Genomic DNA, 15,388 nt, shown 5'->3' with positions numbered 1-15,388 from the left:
GAACACCTCATTCAGTGCTTGTCTACAGCCTGGAAGCGTTAGGTATCTTTTTATGTTTAAGTTGTCTCCTCAAATAGCTTGTAAGCTCCTTTGAGATGGTCAGCTTGATTTGGTCTTCTTTTTATGCCATGCAGTGTCTAGGAAAGCCTGATGTATAGCCAGTTCTCTTGTCTTCCTTACTTTCCAAAATATGAATTCTTTCCTGTCTGTCATTTTGCTGATTACAAAAGTAAAACATGTTCATCGTTAAAACATTTTTAAATATGGAAAAGTAAAAGAAGAAAATAATAATTCTCATTGATCTGTCACCCACCCAGAGCCATTCATACCTATCATTTTAGAGCATTTCCTTCCAGGCTGTCTTCTCTGTGTATATGTGTGTTTTTAACAAAATTAGAATCATGTACTTTATGTAGATTGTATTTTGCTTTCCTCCCACCCCCCTACATTTCACTTAATGTTATAGTATGGGCATTTTCCTATGTCATTAAATAGTCTTAGAAAACATATTTGTATAAAACATGTTTTATGGAAAATTTTAGACATACAAAAGATCGAATAATGTAATAAAATCCTAGATACCCAACATTCAGCTTCAATAATTATCAATATCCTGCCATTTTGAATAAGTGATTTGTAATGGATGTATACCATTCCATTGTTTGGATGATACATAATTTATTTAACCATTTCTGTGTTATTGAAAATTTAGATGATTTCTAGTTTTCTATAATTATAGATGCTAATGCTTTTGTCCTTCTGGTCATAATTATTAATCTTGCTTCCTGAAGAACCTAGAAATTTCTTCATGATTAAGTAACTCTGATTATTATTAGTTTTGTACTCTGGGATTTTTATCGAATTTTGTATTTGTGGCTGGTTTTCTTGTAAGTTTTCTTTTCTCCATCCATGAAGTATTTCTTGTACTAGCCAGAATGGGTCTCAAATTAATTACAATAACAACTTATGTTTTTTTATTCACTTTTTAGAGAAAAAACCCTGAAAACTGGCAATGTAAGAGGATGATAGTTTCTAGATAATGTAAGGGGCAAGCACAAGAAGGTAAGAGAAAATGGTTTCAGAAGAAACAATATCTGGTAAATTACAGTCTTTGCCCAATGGAAAATTATCTTACAAATGCTTAATTTTGACTGAAAAGTGGTCCTCTTTTTACAGGCTGAAATAGTGACCATCAAAACTAAGGTGCATTTGAACTAATATGTATAACTGTTTTTTTCCAGCTGATTTAAACTTATATTTTAACAAGTATATTTGGTATTTTTTGTTTATTGTGAAATTTTTGTTGTATATTATTATTTATTTATTTTTTATTGGTTTATAACATTGTATACATTTCAGGTGTAAGTTGTATATTATTGTTTGTCAGTCATTTGGTATTTTTTAAAAGCCAGCATCTTTAAATGGAGAGGTCCCCCTACAGCTTCTCTTTTAAAGAGGTACTTTCTCAGGCAGTAGAGAGAGACGGCTTCCTTAGATCTGGTCCATTGTGAGCCATGGGAGGAGGAGTGAGTGGGGGAGAACTGGATGGGCGGTAGGATTGCTGGTTCCCTGTGAAAATGAAGGAAGGATGGCTGTTGCTCTGGTCCTGATGGGATTTCTTCTGCAGTATCTGCTGAAGTTTCTAGACCAGATCATATACAGGAAGATGACTCAGGTGCCTACCTACTCTAAGAAAATGTCTTGTTTCTTCTATTACATAGTAAAATATGGTTGCTGTAAAAAAAAAAAAAGTAGGTTTTCAGATTTTTATATAGAGATATATAACATAGAAAGTAAAAGTCTCCCATACTATCCCCACCGGCTGACCACTGTGAGCAGGGCTGTATATGCTCATCTTGATTTTCTCTATGCCTATGTTAGCATGTGTTGTCTACATAATGTACAGAACAAAAATGCTGCTTTTTAAAATGCTAGTTAATTAGGTAATCAGTGACTGCTCAGACCTTTGAAGTATAGAGGCTACATGCAGTTTCTCCTGGTTGGAGGTAAGATGGTGAATACAAACAACAGGACAGAACTGGTTAGGCATGGAAAACTATAGCAGAAGGGAGAGCTTAAGAAAAGGAAGGAGTAAGAGCTCAAATTTTTATTATTATTCAGAGGTTAGATTTTTATCGCTGAATTAGATTTAATTGGTGGTTGTACTTTTTCACCCTGGGAACACATTAAAATAGTCACTCTGACAAGATGACTAAATCATGAATGAATTTAAAATATTAAACTAGTGTCAGCCATACTAACATATCAGCAACTTGTTGGAGCTTAATTTTTGCATCGGAATTTAAGTGACAGGAATGTGCATGGCTAACAATAGGACTTTTTCCTTTAATTTTGGGAGCCTTGCAAATAATGCATTTCACAAGGTCTATTTCCAGTTTAGGGCCAAACATGAATGATTAGTTATATTGTTACCATAACAGGTGTTTAAATAATGAAGACAGTAGAATTTTTGCCTGCGAAATCCCACTTTGTTCTTTCATTAAAAAACCTACTCTGTGCCATGAGCTTTACTCAGTATTAGAGATACAAATTTGTAAAACTTGCCCCTGTCACTCTTGGGAGTTTTGCACATGCTTTCCCATCCGTCTGGAATACCTTTCTCTTTTCTGTTTGACAACGTCTCTCATCTTTCATGTCTCAACACAAAGGTCACTTCTGAGGTCCAGCCTTTTTAGCTCTATAAACTGATTTAGCAGATCCCTCATTGACATTCTTCTCACATTTGAACACATCTCTACTAAAGAATTGTCTCATTTTCTTAGAAGTACACAGTAACATAGACGTTGAATTCCTTGAGGGTCAGGGTCCTCATATCTTCATAGCCCCACAGTCAAAAGAGGTACATAGTTAGTGCTAAATATACATATAGACATAGATAGACATGTATTTTTTTAATAAATGATTAAGTGAACTAACAAATCTAGTAATGTTCACTAAAATCTTTACATTCCTAACTACAATACAAAGAGTCAAGGAACAGTTTCAAGAGAAGTAGAGGGACTGTCTAGTGTCCCTGCTAATGTAGACTTTTAATGTATGATACTTGGCTATTTAAATAATTGGATTAAGCGAGGCTCCTAAAAAAGTGTTTAATGGGATTAAATGGGAGGAAAAGCTTCAATATAGCATATTTTAATGGCATATCTCATTCAAAATTATTAAAAAATTGTTAACTGTCTTATGTGGGCATTTTGGGAAAATATAAGAAAAAGATCTTTGTCCCATTGAGCATACATGATTTCTAAATTGTATTTTTAGTGGGAGGGTATGTTTTTTGCCTTCCATGTTAACTGCTCCAGAGAGGGACTGCTAATCTAAGGATTTTAGTAATTCAGAACTGTGATTTAGAAATTAGAGTTCATGTAAGGTTCAAGAAATAGTATCTTTTCAACTTACAAACAATAGAGTCAAGGCAGCCTCACCTAGTGCATCTCTTTCCTCTATGGAATGAGACTCACCTGGGAGGGAAGGGAGGAGTCTTGATCTTGTCTATTTAGTATCGTAACTAGATCATGGTATGTGACAGGGGAAGATGGATTAGTTACATCCTGGCAGGAAAGCTATGTCTCCCTCAGAAGGGGTAATGGAGGAAATAAAGGGACTACTAAAAAAGATGTAGGCAGGGGTCAGGCAAATCAACAAGAATTGGCAAAGTATGCTCAAGTTCACAACAACAGAAAGCCGTCTCCACTCCTAGTCCTGAGGAGACAAGGAAAGGGAGACTCTCCTGGAACCTTTAAGAGGTTAAGCTGTAAGAAAGGGCCACTTGATGGGAGCTGTGCCTTCTGGGGGAGATTGCAGTCACTGCCAAAGCAGCCCCAGAGGGCAAGAGCCAGGGGGATACATACCCCAACCTTTCTTTCTTTCCTCCCCTCCTCGGTTTCCTGCTGGCCATCCCATTGGATGACCCAGAGGAACCCCCAAGAGCAGAGAGCCAAGAGATGTAGTCTGAGGAGGACAGCCTCCTGGGCACAGAGCAGAGTGAGAAGTGGGAGAGTGGATCTGGAGGAGCAGATGGAGGATATCCAGCCAGAAGGGAAAATCTTCAAGTTATGAAAAGTATCCTTCCTTGTTCATAGCATTCCTGTGTCCATTTGAAGGGCTAACTGGTGTGTCTCATTTGTTAGGATTTTATTGCTTGCAGACTAAACTCTAAATCAGATGTCATGAAAGGGAACCCCATGCAGAAGTGTTTTGTTTGGCTCACACAGCATTTTCTTTAAAAAAAAAAACAAAAAACAACCTATATTGTCTTTGGGGAGATTCATATCAAAATCTGAGTTTCATACTTTTTTTGACAAATGGAAACTTTGGCAGCACTGAACATGCATTTCTACAATCTGCTAAGCTTAGTAGGAGCTGCCCCTTTAGACAGGTAGGAGCTCTTCACTTTGCCTCAAGCCCCACCACTCCCTATTGTGGTCTTTAACACACATTGCTTCTGCCTGGTCCCTGTAGGCATTGCAGTTTGTGACCCCTGGCCTCGACAAAGCACTTCAGAGAAGGAAGGACAGATGAGTCGCACTTAACCTCGAAGGAGAGTGAGCTCTGTCTTGGAAGTCACACTTCTCTACAAAAGGAATAAAGAGACAGGGAGACTTCTGTTCCTGGGGACACAGAGTGTTTGTTAGACTAACTAGGAGAAGGTTAGATAAAGGTTGCATAGATAAATGAAGTTCAATTTGATTTTTTTTAGTCTCTAAATTTACCTTTAGCCTTTTAATTCTTTCCATAGAACAAAGATAGTTGAATGGACTCCATTCCCAGCTTACTCCTTAGTTCAGTGCAAAAGCATCTAGGGAGAGAGAAAAGCTGAAGTGGGTCAGAGGGGACTTTCAGCCAGAGGGGAGATGAGAAGGCTCTGGGACTGGGGAGAGGAGCCTTTTTGCTCTTTGGTGCCCTTTCTCCAACCTGCTGCTTTGTTCCTTCATGAGAGCTGGGTATCGGCTGGGGCCTGATGAATGGCCTCAGAAATCTCCTGTCCTTAAGCCTAAAGTCTGGCTGTAAGTTATTTTTTTTTAATTGTGGCAAAATATACATAACATAAAATTTACCCTTTTAACCATTTTTAAGTGTACAGCTTAGTGGCATTAAGTACCTTCACATTTGTGCAGTTGTCACCACCATCCATCTCCAGAACTCTTTTCATCTTCCCAAACCGAAACTCTGTATGCATTAAACATTATCTCCCCATTTCCCCTCCCCACAGCCCTTAGCAATCAGCATTCTACTTTCTGTCTCTATGAATTTGACTATTCTAGTTACCTCATATAAGCGGAATCATACAGTATGTGTCCTTTTGTGTCTGCCTTATTTTATTTAGCATAATATTTTGGGGATGTACCCAAGTTGTAGCATGTATCAGGATTTCCTTCTTTTTTAAGGCTGAATAACATTCCATTGTATTTATAGACCACAGTTCGCTTATCCATTCATCAGTGGATGGACATTTGGGTTGTTTCCACCTTTTGGCTATTGTGAATAATGCCGCTATGAACATAGGTGTACAGATATCTGTTCAAGTCCTTGCTGTCAGTTATTTTTAAATATTACATAAGTAATCCATGTAAAACCCGCACAAACTGTAGAAAACTTGGAAGAAACAGATTAAACAAACCAACCAACCATGGCAGACCCTCACATCAGGGAGGATGATGATGGCAGCATGTGTGTGGCCTCCCCGGCTGCCAGGCTGCTAAATAAGGCTTTCCCTGTTTGGTCTTCACAATGGCCCTAGGGCAGGCACTGTTGTTCTCATTATAAATGAGAAAAGGGAAGCACAGACAAGGTTAAAATGCTTAAGATTATACAGCTAGAAAAGGACACAGCCAGGATTGGAACTTGAAAAAAATGTTTTTCTCTGCACTGTAAGATTTTTTTAAAAAGTACTGTATTGCTTGGATTGTGTTGAGAGAAATGGGCTCTAATCTCTGAGATAAAAGATTTAGAGTTAGAAGAGCTGAGTTCTAATTCTGGCCCAGCTGTTTCTCTGTCTGTATGATCTTGGACACGTTACTGGGCTCGTCTTAATCTTCTCATCTACTCAGTGGGAAAAATACCAAAATTGACTAATAGTATTATTGTAAGAATTAAATGAGATAATACTGTAGGTGAAAATATAGAGGACCTGGTAAGCTACAAAGCAATACACAAATATGCCAATATCATTAGTAACAATAGTAATATTATTCCTAAGTTTCTCTAGTATAGTTCCTTCTGATTACTCCTCAAATTACAGATTAATTTGTTGAATGAACATTCTCTTAAAACTCTGTGCCTCTTTTCTTCTTAAAACACTGGGATTTATCTATCTGAAATAAAAACTTCAGGAGAATTTATGGACTTGCAGTCTTGGCACTTGGAGAGAAGAGACACATATTCCTGCATCCTTCTAGAGCGTTAATCCTACTTTTAATTCTGCTTCAAACCTTATACCTACATCATTTCCTAATGCCGGACTGGAGTAAGTAACAACAACTTTTTGGCAGATCAAATTTCAATTTTAAAATCCAGGAAACAAAACTGTGTCCTGGGCTTTCTTCTTTTTCAGTTATAGCTAAATGTCCCTTTTCTGTTTTTAGGCAAATTAGATGCCTGGTTTCTGCCAGACCAAAGGGAAGCCAGGCCCCTCCTCTGTGCATGTCACTGTCACAAACCTAGGCAGTCTGGTGAGGCAGCTAGGTATGAAATATTGTTTCAGCATTAAATGCCCCACACCTGAAATTAGGATCTTGGGAAGACATTTTCCGGGGTTTCGTCGTTGTTGTTACGTGGTTTTGTTTTTCTTTTCATATTTGTTCCTAAAAGATCTTTATTAAGTTCATCCAGTACTTCCATTGGCCCAGCTGCTTGGAATTCCGTGAACTGGCAACAGGGTATAATTTCTCTCAGAATTTGTTATTCCGCTGGAGCCAGTTGTGGTGTTTTGTGATGGAGTTTGCCACCAGATAACCCCTGCCCTTAACCTTCTCGACCAAAATGTTTTCTCTCTGTTGTCCAGAACTTTGGGCTACTATCTCTCACGTAACTGTTCAGCATGTAAAGCGTATTAAAAACTTGCTGTTGAAAACTAATATAGGTCTTGCCTATAGGAGCAATTGTAGAGGCCTTTCCTGGTAAGAATTCAGGGCAGGGTTCTTTGTTTTCCTAACAGAACATCAGTCAACAGTACCTGCACACTGTGTTGAAATGCTCAACAGCAACCTTAATCATTCCTTGAGGAAGACGATTTGCAGGGCAGGCTAGTCGTCAATTATTCCAGGTTCTCCAGGAGCTACCATTTCACCATATTAGCACCAGAAAACACTTGCTGACACTTGCTCAGCACTTGCACAGACCCCTTCACAGAGCTGCCTCTCAGTACCTGGGCTTTGGCGTCTACCGGGTGAAGGCAGTGGCCCCCAGGCTTCAGCTGAAGCGCCCACTCCTTATTTCTTAACTTATTTTATGGAGGGACCAGGCCATAAAGTCCTCTGTGAGCTCGGCAGGAAAACAATAGATGATCTCTTCTGACAAATCCATCTGCTTCCACATTTATGGAGTTGAGAGTTCGTAGCCTATCATGTTTCCTTTTTAGCTTTGGTTTCCTAAGCTCAGAGCCAAAATTAGTGCTTCATTACAATAACTCTCATCTTTGTTTCCTGGTAGTTATCTCCCCTTCTTCCATGTGGATTAGCTCTTCTTTTCTTTATTTCAGTTATCCTGTACATGTGTTTATTTTAGGCCATTTTAAATCCCTTATGGAAGTAGGCAGAGTTCAGATTATAAATAAAATGGTATCACTTGTGTTATTGTCACAGTCACATTATTGATTTATCTTTGGTATTGCTCTCCTGCTTCCCTCTGAACTTCTCCTTTATCCTTTTTGATGCATTCATATTTAGATAGGGATGAAAAACAGGAATATGAGCAAAAAGGGAATATGATCCTCAACAGAAACCCAGCAATATTTTTATAAAGTATAAAGTTATAAAGCCTACTGTACAAATATTTTCATTTTCATGTAAATCAAACAACCATCACTTGTCTTAGATACGGTGTAAGGGTTAGAGTAATCGGTTAGTGGACTTGGTTGAGGTTAAACAGTGAACTTCATGGCCAAGGGCTCCCCTGCAGGCTTCAGTGTTAGAATTTATAAAGCAATCTTTAGTTGAATCCCGTGTCTGGGTGTAGAGTTGCTGTTTTAGGCAGAAACCAAGGTTGATGACTTGGAGAAAAGACTCTGACCTCTCAGACACTTTTATGTCACTATCCATATGAACTAACATGGGTACTAGGGTTGTAAAGCCACAATCTGGCCAGAGTGACTTAAAGACTTTAGGATAAGATGATGGTTCTAGGTCATTGGAGAAAAAAGAAAATCCAAAGGGATCTGGCAGTAATGGCAGAGAGAATATCGGGGAAAACAATATAGAAACAAAAGGGAAAGCAAGACAGAGACAGCAGGATCCTGGGCTCCGCGTAGTACCAGAGACTGCCTCTCTTCTCCCACTGAGTCTCAGCTGGCCCCAGGGAGGCCTTGTGGTTTAGAAGGGGGTGTGGGGCTGGATAACCATGGAATCAGTGCCACTTTTACTTGGAACCTCTTTCCAGGTCTGGACCGTTCCCTTAGGATTAAGTGGAAAATCATGGTTCAAATGGGAAGCACATCCACGTGCTGCCGCTTTATTTTAAACCTAGAATAATGTGCGTATCTATTGCTAGAAAACTGCCTTTTTTTTTTTTCTTAAACCAGAATGGCACAGACAGTGGCTTTCAGGGATGAAGATACTTCCCCTTGTGTCTGTTCTAGTCAAGCCTCTTCTGGTTGCGTGGAACAGAAACTAGCACCAGCTAGCTTAAGGAAACGAGGGTTTATTACAAGTATACAAATATGTTCTCGTGGGAGTGACGTAAGACTCGCATGGACAGGAACCTTCCCCGCCTCAGGGAGCTAGAACTGGGATGCTCTGGGGACTCAAGACAGCCGCTTTTCTCTCTCAGTTCATCCTGTCTGTCAGGCTAAACGTCTAGGTCCTTGTTACTTCAAGTGCACACTGGCGACCAGCAACATACACCTCGTCTGAGATCTTGTTGGAAATGCAGAATCTCAGCCCCCGTCTGAATCTGCATTTTTACAAGACCCCCTGGTGATTCATTTGCACAGTAGGATTTGGGGAACATGCTGTAGGTGCCTAGCCACTTTTAAAGTTGTTCCCCTCATTCAGGTGCCCACCCCAATGGCCGTCATCCTGGATGAGGGGTGGGCAGGCCCGGTGACAGGCGTGCACACCACTGGGGCTGTAGGAGGGATGGGCCAGGCCAGGCACACCTTCTACAGTGCCTAAGACTGTTGGGCTTTCCTTTAACTTGTAGCTTCACTGTCAGGGCTGTGGTGGCTCCCAATTGCTAAGACAAAGTTGATTGAGAAATCTAGTGACTTATTTAAAAATAAATAAAACTGGTTGTAGTGCCATTAGTACTTTAAAATGTCATTGTTTTGTTTATATCCTACTTTTCATTAGTCCAAAAATAATTAAACCTGAAAACACTGTAGAATATGTATAATTTAGGCAGTTGTGTGAATAAGAGTTTTTAACTGTGACATGAATGAGCTCTTTGGTGATTTAACAACAGCCACCTCCTGCTTCAAGCTAGCAGAAGCTGAGTGGTGCTAGCGTTCACAAAGCCTGTGGTGCCTGGCTCTGTCTGGCGGCCAGTGTGCACAGCTCTGGCTCCCATCATACCTATTAGCCTGTGAAATGGATTTTTTTTTAATGGTTGTACAGGCATTTGGCCTGTAGCCAACTGTATGATTGAGTAAGTGAGAGCTGTTTTCAGAACTATGAGTCAGTGGTTAGACTAGTCAAGGACTGGTGTGTGCATCAGTCATTCCTATGGACTCAGAGGGTCTTTTACAGTTTGGTACATTCCACATCCTAGAAGGCATTTTTCAAAAGGGACAACTTTTCTACCTCCGTTATTTTATTTTAGTTAAAGAATTTTTTTGTTTTGTTTTATTTATTTATTTGTTTGTTTGCTTTTAGAGCAGTTTAAGGTTCATAGGAAAATGGAGGGGAAGGTACAGAGATTTCCCGTATGTCCCCACTCCCACACACCGTTGTCTTATTTGAATGGTTCATTCCTGTAGCTCACTCTTGCTGGCCTTCCATTTTACGGTATGATTAGCCGTTTGCTTCTTGCTTGGCTGGTCTAGTTTTTGTTATTTCAAGGTGCTGATTTCTCCCCACTTAGTAACCATTCCAGCAAGAGTGGTGGATTTCAAGAATGCCTTTTAAATAGAACATGTCTCTTTAAGGCACGTTGTGAGTTTTTCTCTGAATTTATTGAAGACACACAAATTAAATCTGTATCTTTATTGAAGCAATTGAGCTGATGAAAAAGAGGCTTTTGAATCAAGAATAAAAGAAAGAACCAGGGGTGACGGAGAGACTTAGGTCCACTCTTCTGACGTTCAGAATGAGCTCCCAGTGCTAAGAAAACTCCCAGCTCTGAATAAGGAGTTGATGGTGTGTCCATGAAAGATGGAATTTTATTTCTGGAACATTGTTTAACCCATTAGATTAGATGGTCTTTAATCTTTTGTAGCCTGAAATTTGATGAACTCTTATAAATGTTGTTTATAAATCCTAAGAGAAAAAAGGCTCCCTGTTTTAAATTTATGTTCTATCTAATATGCACTTTTAAAGTGAGTTTCCATTGCACTTCTGATCTTTTGTATGTGTGAGATTTCATAATTTAAAAAAGAGTATATCACATTTATGTACCGTTAAAGATTAATAAGGTGAATGCGCCAGTGCCTACCACCCAGATTAAGAGCTAGAAGGTCGCCAGAGTCCGACGCTGTCTGTGTTCTCGAGCGTTCTTGTTCTGTTTGTGCTCCACAGCCTGTTACTTGGAAGCACTAATGTCAGTGAGTGTGAGTGAGAGTGGCTCAGGCGTTGTGACCTCATCTCAAGCTTTTCAGATTTCCAATCTGTCTGATGCTGGATTTAAGAACAGGCAAATTTTACCACTTAGAAACTGATGTTTTACAAGCTAATTATTCTGCTGAAAAATAATAGCGCCGTTGGTGATTTTAATTTTCCTGGCACATGACAATTACAGCAGTGGTAGCTTCCCGAACGCAGGATGAGTATCTGTCAGCTTGAGGTTCTCCTGGAGAGAAGGCGAGGTGTCTGTCAGCTGAAAATCCACCCAGGCCCTGGAGAAAGCGGAAGACCAGCGGAGCATAACTACTGGAAGCTGTCTTTAACGGGGGCATTATCTCCTAGGGGCATGATAGGGGCATTGAAGTTCTACCCTTTCATTTCTGACTTGGGTTTTTTGTTGCCATCTACAATTCCAAAGAACCAAGATTGGATGCATACGATTAAACAGTGCATGCTTTGGTGAAAATCAGAGTTTTGAAAAAGAGAGTGAAGGACCTTGAGTACCCGTTAAATTGCATCATTTACAATGGGCAAGGAGAGCTCACAGTGATGCTGATGCCTAACATGACAATTCTCAGGAGGCCCCACGGAATGCCCATCTCGATGGAGGTTTCGGCTCAGGGCCAAAGGCTCTGGCTCTTGTTTAGAAGTGAGCAGAGTTGACACTGAGTGAGTGCTTGCTGTGTGCCAGGCACTGTGTTAAACATTGTGTTTACGTGTATCATTTCACACAGCTCTGTTGAGTAGGTACCATTATAAATGAGGAAACTGAGGCCCGGGGAATCCAAGGCACCTTCCCGGGTTGCATTCCTTTCATCACCATCTCTGCTAGAGTCACACAGAGACAGCATTGCACAGTAGTTGAGAGGACTAGCACTGGAGCAGACCATTTGGGTTCATGTTGCACTCAGTCACTTATTAGCTCTGTGACCTTGGGCAGGTGAACTTAACCTCTATGTGCCTCAGTTTCCTCATCTGTAAAACAGGGATAATAACATTGCCTTCCTCTTAGGGTGGTATTTAGGATTAAGAAGTAATGACTGTAGGGGCTGGCCCACTGGTGTAGTGGTTGAGTTCGTGCGCTCCCCTGTGGCGGCCCAGGTTTCGAAGGTTTGGATCCCAGGCACGGTCTTATGGACCGCTTATCAAGCCATGCTGTGGCAGTGTCCCATATAAAGTACAGGAAGATGGGCAGGGATGTTAGCCCAGGGCCGATCTTCCTCAGCAAAAAGAGGAGGATTGGCATCGGATGTTAGCTCAGGACTGATCTTCCTCACAAAAAAAAAAAAAAAGTAATGACTATAAAGTACTTGGTCAGTGCCTGGTATATAGTACACGCTTAGGAAAAACAAGCTAATTTGCAGAAAGTGGAGAGTCAGTGTTGAGCATTTCTCTAAGTCTGACTACTCAGATATTTAAATATTTTAGAAAATAATTTACTTTTTATTTTAAAAAATAATGTTTCTTATAGAGCAGTTAGAAAATATGTAGAAATAAAATGGGGAAAAAACCATATCCCACTAACATAATTTCTGTTAATATTTTGCTCTTTCTTCTGTGCTGTTTTTAATATTGTTATGACCATAATAGTACTATATGTAAAATTTTGCATCCTTTTACACTTAGGATGAATATAATGATAATATGAGTATTATCATTGTAATATCTTATAAATATAACTTTAATGGCTATAATAATTTCTATACTGCTCCATTGTTTGGTGTTTGACTATTATAATGAATTTTTGCATAAACATCTTTGTGAATAATCTGTATTTTCTTAAAATATATTGGGTCATTAAGCATGCACACATAAATATAGAACTTTAAAATCTATTTTACAGAATAATCACCTTCTACTATGACTGACTTTACATGTGCAGACTATTTAAGGAATCCGTTTCTTTACAACATCCTTGTTAAAATAGTTAAAAGCAAGTTGTCCTCATTCCTCAGACCACTCTGGTGGAGAAAGACCAGAGCTTAACTTAGAATAAAATAATAGTGAACTCATTTCCATGGGTGTTCCTCAGGTGCCCATTTTTACCTTAGGACTGTTCTGACTACTAGGAGGGTGAGGAAGTTGTAAAAATAAGTTTAAGGATCAGCCCCACCTTTTAGGACATATGAAGCATGTCGTTTCTACTGTAAGGAAAAGAGCTCAGACCTCTACGTGCCTTTAAGCTCTGGTGTGTGTGTGCGTGCGAGCGTGCATATGTTTGCACATGCTTTTGCAACACTTCCACGCCTCAAGCTCACTTCATGTGGTTTCCATTTGTGCGAGTTCAAGACTGGAGAGCACCTTGCCATCTTGATTGGCCGTCGCAGATTCGTGTGACGTGACTGTTTACAAGCTGTTTGCAAATGTTGCTTGGTGCTGCTTAATCTGTGGCATATGGCTGCTTCTCATACATCCCTTTGTGGGAGGCAGAGCTGAGCCCAGGCAGGGAGTATGCCCCCTGCACAGTCAGGCTGGGTGTGAGGCTGCTTCTCTGAGGCAGGCACAGTAACTTCGGAAAGGTGAAGGTCAAAGGCCCTGTTTGGTCTTTCGTGCTCTAGAAATCATCATTAGACTGTCAGTATTAGCACATTTCTTTGGGGTTTTCTGTGAAATGTCTTTTCATAATGTCTGTTTTAAAAGTTTAGTTTTCAAAGTTCAGTGAGATTTAGTGACTCAGAAAGTTTTTTATTCAGCAGGCCACGTGGTACCTGGCACCATGTTTTCAATACCCCTTCCTTTAGTCCTTTAGTTTGGTGGCTGAAGAGAATCTGTGAATGGGCTTTTTTCTTCACGGCAGAAATGCTGCAGAAGGTATATGGATGGTCAACACATCTTCACATATTTGCCAACACTATCTTTGGTGCTGTCCAAGAGGAGAAAGGACCTGAGTCTACTTTAGAGGGAGATTCATCTCTAGGCTATGTAATCCTTCTTACCTGGTGGGGTCTGGAGGACGGGGTATAGCCTGGCCAGTGGAGATTCCACAGGCCTCAAGAAAGTGACTCTTATCAGAGCTGGGTTATCACTGGAATTAGGAACATGAGGCCTTGATAGAACAAGATATGAAGGAGAGACAGGAGTTTAGAGAGTTCAAGGTTATCAGGATGGAAAGTGGTGCCAGTGATGGAAATAGGGACTAGAGCTAAGGTGAGGGAATGGAGCTGAGAGCATGGGTTACGTCATCTGGGTGGACACTCCTGATAGGCAGTTGGAGAGAGCTGGGAGTGCAGCTCAGAGAGCTCCATTTTGGAGGGAATTTCTTCACGGGGATGTGCAATCATGGGAGGTAGATGTGGTTTCTATTTAAGAAGTGGGGCTGGTTCAGGCTGTGAGAAGCGAGTGAAGTATTGGACAATGCCTGTGGTCAGGAGATAGTAAGAAGAGTATAGGAAGAAAGAGGAGTCATGAAGTTAGGAGAAGGAGCATGGTATCTTGCAAGCCAGGAAAGGAGAAGGACTCTCAATCAATAGCATCAAAGTGACAGAAGTGAAGAGAGCAAATCATTTGAATTAAGACCTGAATTTGAGTCCTGGACTTTACCATTTATATATTTATAGTATGGTCTTAGTTGAGTTACTAAAACTTTCTGGACTTGAATTTCTCACCTGCAAATTGAGGATAATTTATAAAACTTCCCATACCTGCCCAAGTCGTCGTGTTAATCAAAGGAGATAATGTATTGGACAGCACTTAGTACACTGTGGTGTCCCGTACAAAGCTTAGGGAATCGGCTTTGAGTCCCAGTGTCTCAGTCCAGGTCCTTACCTGTCATGATAACTATTAATTTTTGTTACTTGCTCCCTAATTTTAAAGATTCCCATTGCACATGTGTTTTTATCATATGTTCTCAAATATGTATTGAAAAGAAGTGGGGCATAAATAGTAGAAAATAGCTTTCCTTTGTATCCCGTAATGAAATATTGGAAAATGCTAAGCTAAGCCCAGTAAGGGCAGGGAGTGTGCCTCTTTTGTTCAATACTGGACTTGCTGTGCCTGGCACGTGGTAGCTGTTGAGTTTATATTTGTTGAATGAATAAATGCGTGTCTTGCTGAATTCTGGATTGCATTTTGGATTTTGCAATTAAGCTAGCTGGAGAAAGGGAATCATACTCAGAGCAATCTGACTTTGTATTTTTTTTAATTGATGTTTTAATAGTTTATAACATTGTGAAATTTTGGGTTGTACATTTTTGTTTGTCCATCACCATATATATGTCTCCCTTCACCCCTTGTGCCCACCCCCCACCCCCATTGCCCCTGGTAACCACAATACAATGACTTGTATTTTGAGTGGGAGATGAAGGCTGTGATTTTCTTAGGTGAAGAAATTGTTGGAAAGGATGTGGAAAGAATTGTTAGTCATAGAATCATAGATTTAGAGGTAGAAGGGATGGCAGGAGAAGCAAGGTCTTATTATTACTACTTTTTTAAAGGTG

General features: G+C 40.0%; 1 protein-coding gene across 9 annotated transcripts in view; it reads left to right on the top strand.

Annotated features, from left to right (window-relative positions):
• SAMD4A (sterile alpha motif domain containing 4A) overlaps nt 1-15,388 on the top strand; it is a 214,072-nt gene that overhangs the window by 20,843 nt on the left and 177,841 nt on the right. The window contains exon 2 of one of the 9 annotated variants that reach the window (XR_015556193.1): nt 990-1,062. The exons of the other annotated variants lie outside the window; for them this stretch is intronic. The gene's annotated coding sequence lies outside the window, so the exon portion shown is untranslated. The remainder of the gene's footprint in view (nt 1-989; nt 1,063-15,388) is intronic. 9 annotated transcript variants of the gene reach the window in all.

The sequence above is a fragment of the Ceratotherium simum genome, chromosome 24 (assembly GCF_057802395.1).
Source record: "Ceratotherium simum simum isolate JZ-2026a chromosome 24, ASM5780239v1, whole genome shotgun sequence".
NCBI classification, from domain to species: Eukaryota; Metazoa; Chordata; class Mammalia; order Perissodactyla; family Rhinocerotidae; genus Ceratotherium; species Ceratotherium simum.
This window is presented reverse-complemented; position numbering and strand designations above follow the sequence as displayed.